The 9,726-nt window shown below is 43.7% G+C and overlaps 1 protein-coding gene across 4 annotated transcripts in view; it reads left to right on the top strand.

The window, feature by feature from the left end:
• The first annotated feature begins 638 nt into the window (after positions 1 to 638).
• Positions 639 to 9,726, top strand: part of Ubxn2a (UBX domain protein 2A) — a 45,508-nt gene continuing 36,420 nt past the window's right edge. Inside the window, exon 1 of one of the 4 annotated variants that reach the window (XM_017802208.2) lies at positions 639 to 835. The gene's annotated coding sequence lies outside the window, so the exon portion shown is untranslated. The remainder of the gene's footprint in view (positions 836 to 9,726) is intronic. The other 3 variants (XM_029553951.1, XM_008848847.3, XM_008848845.3) reach the window with 3 other exon arrangements.

Genomic DNA, 9,726 nt, shown 5'->3' with positions numbered 1-9,726 from the left:
GGCTGAGGGTGGGTGGAAGTTTAGGAACCCAGAGACGAGATGTTTAAATTTAGTCAAGCTGGTACTTTGACCACTGGGGCGGGGGGGGGGGGGGGGGGGGGGGGGGGGGGGGCGGATTGGAGAGTGTTTGGCAGACCTTGCCTTGGGTGAACCTGGGGACTTCCGGGAGTCCGGTCTAAATCCTACAGGGAAGGGTAGTCCTTGTAGAGTCCTTTCGGGAATGCAAAGGGCTGGGTTTCCTTAACTGTCATTCTTCAGAGGACGGTGAAGTTCATTGACAGAAAGCAACGAAACCTCTCCAACGATTCAGACCCTGAAGAAGAGGTATAGAGGGAAATAGGCAGACACTGGGTTTTCAGGTGAACGCCCACCTGACTTCTGACATTTTCCGCGCGGTGTAAAAAGGCTACGAGTTACGGCTCCAGAGGCCAAGTGACCGCCGCCATTACAGCGCGGTGCGCCAGGTCCTGAGGAGACCTGCCGGAGGAAGCCCGGCCCCTGCGCGCTTCATTCTCAGCTCGGAGCGCTCCTCGGAACCGCGCGGAATCATCCCAGGCGCGCTCCCGCCCCCCAGCCCGGCGCGCTCTTCAGTGCAGTGCGGGTGGTTCCAGGCGCGCTCCCGCGCCCTAGCTCGGCGCGCTCCCCGGAGCTGTGCGGAGCCGCCCCCGTCGCGCGCCCGGACCCCGAGGGAGGCGGGCCAGGTCTGCGTACACCGCGGCTGAACCCAAAAGGGTCTCTGGGGTCCAGTGCTCTTGGACTGCGGCTCCCGCCAGCTGTGGCGGTGCCTACCGGCCCCGAGGGAACTGAGGACTAGGCCGTGAGGCCGCGCCCTAAGGTGAGTTTCCCGGCGTCGCGCCTCCTGCTCGCATTAGGCCGGCCGAGAAGTCCGGCGACGCCGCGGGCTGGGCCGGGTGTTTCTCCGGAGGCGGGGATCAGGTCTCTGCGGAGTCGGCCCCGGGGCTTTCGGACCGCGCCTCTGCGGCCGAGGAAGGACGCTGGCCCCGGAGGCCTCGGCCCCTGCCCAGCCCAGCCCAGGTGAGTGCGGACCTCGAGCTGCCTTGCTGGGCTCGCGAGCTGGGCAGGAGCGCGTCGCGGCTGTCTCTCTGGGCGCTCCGAAACTTGAGTTAGGTGCTGTCCGGACCGTGCCATTTCGAAGGGGACCGCTGCGAAATCGTGCTCCAGAAGTACCCAGTACATCTTGTCTAGCTGGACGTTTCGTAATTGACTCCACCAGTCTTCCCTGACTCACGTTCTTTGATATTTCTGAACTCTGATGTTTACTGTTTTCCAAGTTGTTTTTTTGTTGTTGTCCTTTTTGTTTTCACTCACGGTGATTGCTTGTCAGCAGAGATGAGCTTTAGAGTGGCCGCCAGTGTTGGTTCGTTTATGTGATTTGAGTGGGAATAAAAATAGGAAAGTGCTGGTCAATATTGAGGTGGTTTGTTTTTGTTAAACAGGGTCTCAGCCCTGGTTGGACTTGAACTCCGGATCCTCAGCCGCCCACGTGCTGGGATTACAGGTGTGCAGCACTGGTTTTATTTCGGAGGGACAGGATCTTGCTATAACCCCTGTCTGGCCTTGAACTCACTATATAGCCAAGTGTGGCCCCAAACTCAAGGCAATTTCCTGCCTCTGCCTCCCAAGTGCTGGGATTACAGGTGTGTTACTCAGTCACTGTTTTTCTTCCTTTGTAAAACTGTTATCAAAGGGACTGGAGAGATGGTCCATCAGTTAAAAGAACTGGCTGCTCTGGAAGACAACCCGGGTTCAATTCCCAGCACCCACGTGGCAGATAACCACCGCCCATAACTCCAATTCCCGTGGGATCCTTACCCCCTCTTCTGACCTCGGTGGACATTGCACAAGGGTGAACTTAAACACATGCAGGCAATACACTCATACACATAAAATAAGTAAAATTTTCTTCTTTTAAAATGATTTATTGAGAATTTCATACATGAATATAAGGTGTTTTGATTAAATCCTCGCCCACTCCCTCTCCTCCAACTCCTCCCATATCTCCCCATCACTTTTTTGTGATAACTTCATATACTCTTTCTTACTTGATTTTTTTTTTTAAATGGGGCTTTTGGCTACTCTTCACATTCCACCTTCTGAAGAGGTAACCCTAAAATCTTTTAAGGATTAGGTAAAAGCTCCCAAATATTTTCAACATTTTTTGGCCTTTGGAACCGAGTAGGTTGCTAAGAGGCCCAAGGACATTATGAGTTTTAGCCAAGAAACTGGCTACTTTTCTTTGGGGTCTTTTTACCATAACTACCTAGCCAATTCCTACCTCCTATTCTTATCACACCATCCTCTGAAAAAGTTACCCAAATTGCCAAAAGGGAATAGGGACACAGATGGCTCTGTCTTCTTCCATGCTGAACAGGGACACAGGGTGAGGCAATTGGAGTATCCCTTCAGTGGATCTATCCAAAAGACTCCCAGATTGCATAACTCTTATCTCTAGGGGAAAAAGAAAGCCCTTGAATTGTGAATAGGAGATGTGAAGGAGAAGTAAAGGCAAGAGTAATTAGCCCTACAAGTTCTAGACAGGGAACTAAAAAAAAAGTCAATACAGGGCAATTTTCAAATGTTCGTATGAGAGTCCATTGGAATTTTTTTGGGGGGGGTCTTTTTGAGACAGGGTCTCCCTGTAGCCCCAGCTGACCTGGAATTCGCTATGTAGACCAAGCTGGCCTCGAACTCAAAGAGATTCACCTGCCTCTGCCTCCCAAGTGCTGGGATAAAAAGCATGCACCACCATGCCCGGCTGGAATTTCTTGACAAGGGCTTCCAAAAGCATTCCTCTATTGGGTTTCTCCTCATTTTTCTTTTGTCTTCCAAGGCTGGACTTGAGTGATGGAATCAGGATTTGCTTTCAGGTATTTTGATAGCTGGAGTGGTTAGAATCAGTGTCAGTTCCCTCTCAAAGGCTTCTAGATAGGGGGAGAAAACAAATTTATCCATCATTTTAGAACAGTAGTGGTTGTCTCCCTTAGCTACAGGTGGGCACTACAGTATTGCAAACCAAGATTTGAAGTCTTACATCTGGAGCAGCACTTTCTGGTTAGGAACAAAATCATCAACGAAAAATAATTGTCTAAGTAACTTTTTTTAGACTTAAGCCTAATGTCTGGGAAGTGTAATCCTTTGAACTCGTAAAGAAATATGCTGATGACTTTACTCTTTGGTTATACTTTCCTTTTGGGTGTTTAAGACCATACAGTTGGCCCCAATAAATCAGTTTATTTTTACACGTAAGGTCATTTGAGGATATGTTCCTTAGGGACACATGGGCTTGGGAGGAGCTCCTGGCTCCTTTCTTTTACCAGTTCCATCTATGTGAAGATAAGTCAAAGGTCCTGTTCAACATGTCTGGCTTCACTTGGAAGCATGAATGAGATGTTTCCTCTGAGTTGACCCTCCATCTTGTGGGGTCTCCATGTCCTCCCTGAACAAGAGGACAGGCGACTCACCACATTTACAGGACATTTTGAGAGATGTTCCATAGTACCCTGGAACTTAGTCAACCTTGGAGGGCAAGGGGCAAAAACTGTCCTTTAGGTCCCTCTGACCACATTAGTATAGACCTTAAACTATGGCTGTTAAATATCCAGTAAGGTTAGTTCCACCTTGGTGGAACTGGTACTTTTAATTATCATATGCTATGTAGCTAAGGTTTGGTTAAAAAAACCAAATATTCTTAGATAAACTTTGACTAGATATATATATATTTTGTTCTGTAAATTAGTTGACTAAACTATGACCATAGACATTTTAAGATTATGGGTGTATTATTTTTGTCTCATCCTTTATATATCATAACAAACCAAACCTTTATCACTTGCTTAGGCTTTCTCATTTTTTCTATTTTGGAAAATATCTCCATTCCCATATCCTTTTGACATCTTGTATATTCATTTTTTAAAAAAATAATTATGAGACATAATAGCATTAACAAATAAATTTTCCTACTGTTACGAGACTTCTTTTCCTGGGGATGCTAAGCAATGCTTATTCCCTTTCAAGGTTTAAGTGTTGAGCCAATGTTTGATTAAAGTTTTACTGGGGAACCAATGAATTTATTGAGCTTATTTACCAAGATAACTGAGGGATTGCTGAGGTGTAGGTATGACCTGAGGGTATGCACACTGGAAAACCTTTATCCAGTATGGATCATGCCTTCTCTTCCTAGCCTTCCCCAGATTGTATACTTTAGCCCTCCCCAAATCAGGAGGCCATGTGTGATTAGGGTCAAATTACATAGAGTTGGCTGGGAAGAGTGGCTGGGTAATGCAGTGAGGGTCCTTTGACCCTGCTTGGCCTTCCTTTAATGAATGAGCACAACTGTCAACAAGCACAATTGTGATGATGTTTAGTGACTTGGCTCAGATGCCGAGGAGCTCAGAAGGTGGGCGACTACGACCAGCAATAGTCATTTATATAGAGATTAGAAATGCATGTGAAAACGTCTCAATGTCAATTGCTTTGGAATGAATTCTTCTGTATGAAAAAAAAAAAGTTGTGCTGTAAAGTATTCCTTGAGAAATGTTTATAATTCTATGAGAATGTAAATAGTTTCACAGTAATTGTTTTCCAGTTAGAATATTCTAACTTAATTGCAGCGCAGTCTCTTTAATTTCTTGTTCATTAATTTTTAACTAACTTCATAAAAGAATAAGAATAAAAAAAATGTGATTTATTTTAGAAAAAGTTACCTGGACTGCTGAAAAGAATGTATATTCCACAGCTGTTGGATGAAATATGCTATAAACATTTATTAAATCTACTTATTCTATGTTGTAATTTAAAAAAAAAAAGTTAAAACCTCATTCAATTTTATGTCTTATAAGGGTTATACTGAGTTCAATATTGTATAACTGTATTATTTAACTGTGAACCTCAAAATTTACAGCTAATTTTGAAAGAGAAGCATCTTTGCTCTGGAAATTGTTATTGAATATGTTAATGCTGTAATGAAATGCTTCTAATCATGTGGTTATTAAATAATTAAAAAAAAAAAAACCACCACATGGAAGCAGAATTGGGGGCTCTCAGGCAGTCCCCTGTGTTCTCAACCCCTGTCAGAGGGAGGCCAGAAATAGGCTCTCTCTGGAGGTCTGCTGAGATCAGAGCCCCTGTACCAATGAAGGTCAGAACCCACCCTCTCAGACTGTCTCAGTAAATAAAAATTTAAAAAAACATCAAATAGTGTTCATTCCTCTCTGATACCATCCTTGATATGCTGATCAATAAATAAATGCAGGTGTGTTACCCCTGAAATATATTGATTTTAATGTAAGAAAAATCAATATGGTACTGTAAACTATTGTTCTAGTTTGTTTTTCATTGCTGTGACAAAATACTCTGACCAATACCAACTTGGGGAGGAAAGGGTTTATTTGTCTTACATCTCCCAGGTTGCAGTTCATCAGGGAGCCCAAGGTAGGAACTCAGGGCAGGAACCTGGAGGCAGGAGCTGGAGCACAGGCCATGGAGGAACCCTGCTTACTGGCTTGCTCCCCTGGCCCCTGCTCAGCCTGCTTTCTTATGCAACACAGGCCCACCTGCCCAGGGGTGGCACCACCCACAGTGTGCTGGGCTCTCCCACATCACTCATCAAGAAGATGCCCTTCAGACATGGCCACAGGCCAGTCCAATAGAGACAATTCCTCGATTGAGGCTCCCTCAATCCAAGTGTGTCAAGTTGACACTGAAGCTATCCAGCACAACTATGTGCTTTGGTTTTGTGGGGGAAAGTCCTTTGAAAGTTGTTATGCCCTCTAGATAAGCTGAAAGTTGTATTTTATTTTAAAAAAAACAACTGAATTCATTGAATACCAAGCATTTTGTTTGACACTAAAGTGGTGGGTGAGGTGGTGCCATATTAAATGTGAAACTTCACTCTTGAAATAGTTTGCCTGATAGTGGGCCTAATCTTGTTTTGAATTGTTCTGATTTCTCTCAGAATTGTTCTCTCAAGTAAAGTGCCCCCTCTTGTATTTATTGATCAGCATATCAAGTGTGGTATCAGAAAGGCATGAACAATCTTTGGTAACAGTTTTACAAAGGAAAAAATTGTTTTTCTGACTCAGCAACAAAGGAATATACAGATCAATCTGTGCCCTCTTGTTGCTTGCAACCTTTGTGAAGAAGACATTGTTTTTAGTCATCACTGTCATATCTCATGGGAAATATATTGTTCTGTCAGAGGCATAACTGAGTCACAAATAGGGAACATGGTATAAGTTTAAAGCTATGCGTTTAGCTTAGCTTGTAAGAGTTAATTTCATCAGGATTCCAAATCGTAGAACTGATTATATTTTTCATAGAAGTTCAGTTAATTCTAAACAAGCTGAGTACTCAACTATGTGAACAGAATGAGTACATGGTTTTAAATGTTCTCAAAACATACGATTATCTTAGTTACAAGGTTATGCAAAAAAATTCACTTTGTAAAGGCTTTTCCAGAAAGGCATTCTGAAAGGTGGGCATGGTGGGAGATATAAGTCAGAACTGTGTGCAGTTGAGGAATGGTTACTCGCACTAACCATAATCATAGGAGGAAGAATATTGGTAGCACTTGCTTACTCTTAGTTGGGCACTGTGCTGATTCCTTTATTTGCATATCTTTTTTTTTCTGGTACCTTCCTGGGGATCAAACCCAGAATATTATTGCATATGCTAAATAAATGCTCTACCACAGAGCCCCCACCCTAGCTCTACATACATACTTACCTTAATAATAATTTGGGTTTTTAGAGGTAGGGTCTCCCTGTAGCCTGTGGAACTCGTTATATAGACCTGACTGACTTCCATCTAACAAAGATCCACCTGCCTCTGCCTCTGCCTCTGCCTCCCAAGTGCTGGGAGTAAAGGCGTGCACTACCATGCCTGGCCTTAGTAATTATTAATCGAACTTTTCCTGAGGAGGCATGAACAAATGTCCACTCACCTCCAGATAGGGCACCCACAACAGACCAAAGCCCAGCTTGGTGAACCAGTAAGTTTGTTGGGCTTACTTACGGAGTATGGGTGACCCCAGAGCAGCCTCACCACCAAAGTCTGACCCCAGCATGGACAATGACTTCCTCATTGTTGCATAGATGGAATCTTCTCTACCTACTTCATTTAACCTTCCATACTCTATGTACTCCAGTACTTCAGGAGGCCTATCAAGTACAGATGGGGTAGAATTCCATTCAGCTGGCTGGGAGGTGCAGGAAGGAGTGGGTGAGATCTCAGGGAATCATCTAATGACCACCTTGTTCTAGGAAGGAATATCAACAGCCCTGATTTTTTTTTTGGAGGGGGTGGAGGTTGAGACAGTATCTTGCCATGTAGATCAGGCTGGCCTCAAACTCAGAAGAGGCCTCTGCCTATGCCTCCAGAGTGCTGGGACTAAAGGTGTGTACCACCAAGCCCAGCAACAGGCCTGATTCGAGAATCTACTTACAAGTATTCATAGTTGCTCTGATGAAAGTGGTAATGGTTGTTATGCTCAGAGGACAACATTCCACAACAATAATGCTTGGTAGTAATTAGTTTATATCTTAGTTAATTTTATGCAGTTTTTAAAATACTGTGTACACTCAGGAAGCAGAGAGGCAGGCAGATTTCTGTGGGTTCAAGGCCAACCTGGTTTACATAATGAGACTATGTCTCAAAAAAATAGTATATATATTATATACTGAGTACTATATAATGATAATTATAGAGTCTACCATTAGAAATATGGTATCATTAGGCAAAGAATTATTAAATTAATACAAATAAATGATAGTTAACCAAGATTGAAGCTAAAAGGAAGAAGTATAAGGTATTTGTGAGTGAATGTTAATGAAGATACTTATCCCCAGTTGAAAAAATAATGTAAAATTTTCCTAGGAAACTAATTTTTTTTTCTTGTGTCATTTTGAGACTGGGTCTCCCTGAGCCCCAGCTGGCCTGGAATTCCCTGTGTAGACCAGGCTGGCCTTGATTTCATAGAGATCCACCTGCCTCTGCCTCCAGAGTACTGGGGCTAAAGGAGTGCGTGAGGGAGAGGGAGAGAGAGAATATGCATGAGTGTATAGGGGACCAGCTGAAGCCAGAAGGAACCAGAGTTACAGGTAGTTGTGAGCTGCCTGACATGGATGTTGTAACCTGAACTCAGGTTCTCTGCAGGAGCAGTATGCACTGTTAACCACTGAGCCATTTCTTCAGCTCTGAAAATAATTTTTTAAAGATTTTTTATTTTTAATTATGCATATGCATGTGGGTATGTGCATGTGAGTGCTGGTGCCCTCAGCCAGAAGCATTAGATCCTTCTTAGAGTTGGGTCACAGGTGGTTGTGAGCCACTCACTGTGAGTGCTGGGAACCAAGCTGAATAGAACTGGAGTTAGCAGAAGGTTGTTAACCACCATGTGGGTGCTGGAACCTGAACTCTCGTCCTCTGTAAGAGCAATATACACTCTTAATCACTTAACCATTAAGCAATCTCTCCAACCCCTAAGGAAAGTAATTTTTGAGCTGAGATTTTCCTGGTAGATAGAGATTAAGTGATGACTGATTTCTAAAGGAGAGAAAAATTCAGGCAAAGGAAATAGATAGACAGGCTAGAAAGGAAGGTAGCCAGTTCAGAAACAGAAAGGTCACATGTGGAGGATGGAAAGCAAAAGGGAACTGTGTGGCAGAGTAAAAGGTTGGGGCTAGACAGCCCTGTGGGGGCTTGCTAAGTTAAGGGTTTAGGAACAGTTTTTTCTTCTTTTAAAAACTATTTTAGAGAAACAATGGTATATTGAGCCAGGCCTGGTGGCACATGCCTTTAATCCCAGAATTCTGGAGACAGAGGCAGGTGGAGCTCTGAGTTCAAGGCCAGTCTGGTCTCCATGATGAATCCAGGAATCCAGGCCTACAGGGAGACCCTGTCTCAAAAAGACCAAAAAAAAAATAAAAAAGGTATATTATTTCAAGCAATGAGTTTCTTTGTTAATGCCTGTTACCTTTCTGTTTCAGCAGTGATAAAGTAACTTTTAATTATGTATGATCATAACAATGAAGACCTCTAGGATATAATTAAGAGACAATACTTTTACTGCACTGCAGCTATGGTAAAAATGTAGTGGTAGCACACACCTTTAGTTCCAGCACTTGGGAGGCAGAGGCAGGAGGATCTCTGTGAGTTCAAGGCCAGCCTGGTTTACATAGTGAGTTCCAGGTCAGGTGCTGGGGCCACAGGGAGACCCTGTCTCAGGAAGACCAAAAAAAAAAAAAAAAAAAAAAAGAAGTAGTGAACTATAAAGTTTCCCAGTAATTATTGCCCAAGGATTTGGACCTTAGTCTGAGAGCATTGGGAATCATTGGGGAGTTTTCAGCAGGGAAGTCCAACCACGGATTTCTATTTCAGAAAGCTCACACTGACTGCTGTATAGAAACTGGTTTGATTAAAGACAGATGAAGATGAGGGTTTGGGGGACTAAATTCCAGTCCATCCAGAGCAGCAATGTAGTAAGGCCTTGTCTAAAAAAAAAAAAAAAAAAAAAAAAAAAAAAAAACCAAACCATGAGCTTGTATTGGCTGGTTTGGAAGCTGTGGAAGGCTCAATCAAAACTGAATTCTGTGCAAGGCTGAGGACCAGAGTTTGGCTGGGTCCTCTGGAAGAGCTCACTGGTCAGCCTGCCTAGTTGAATCAGTGGACCCTAGATTCTGTGGGAAAACCTGTTCGAAAAAATAAGGT

This window comes from Nannospalax galili, unplaced genomic scaffold (assembly GCF_000622305.1).
Source record: "Nannospalax galili isolate Female #2095 unplaced genomic scaffold, S.galili_v1.0 scaffold1191, whole genome shotgun sequence".
Classification (NCBI taxonomy): Eukaryota; Metazoa; Chordata; class Mammalia; order Rodentia; family Spalacidae; genus Nannospalax; species Nannospalax galili.
Note: the sequence above shows the minus strand (reverse complement) of the source record. Positions and strands in the feature narration are given on the sequence as shown.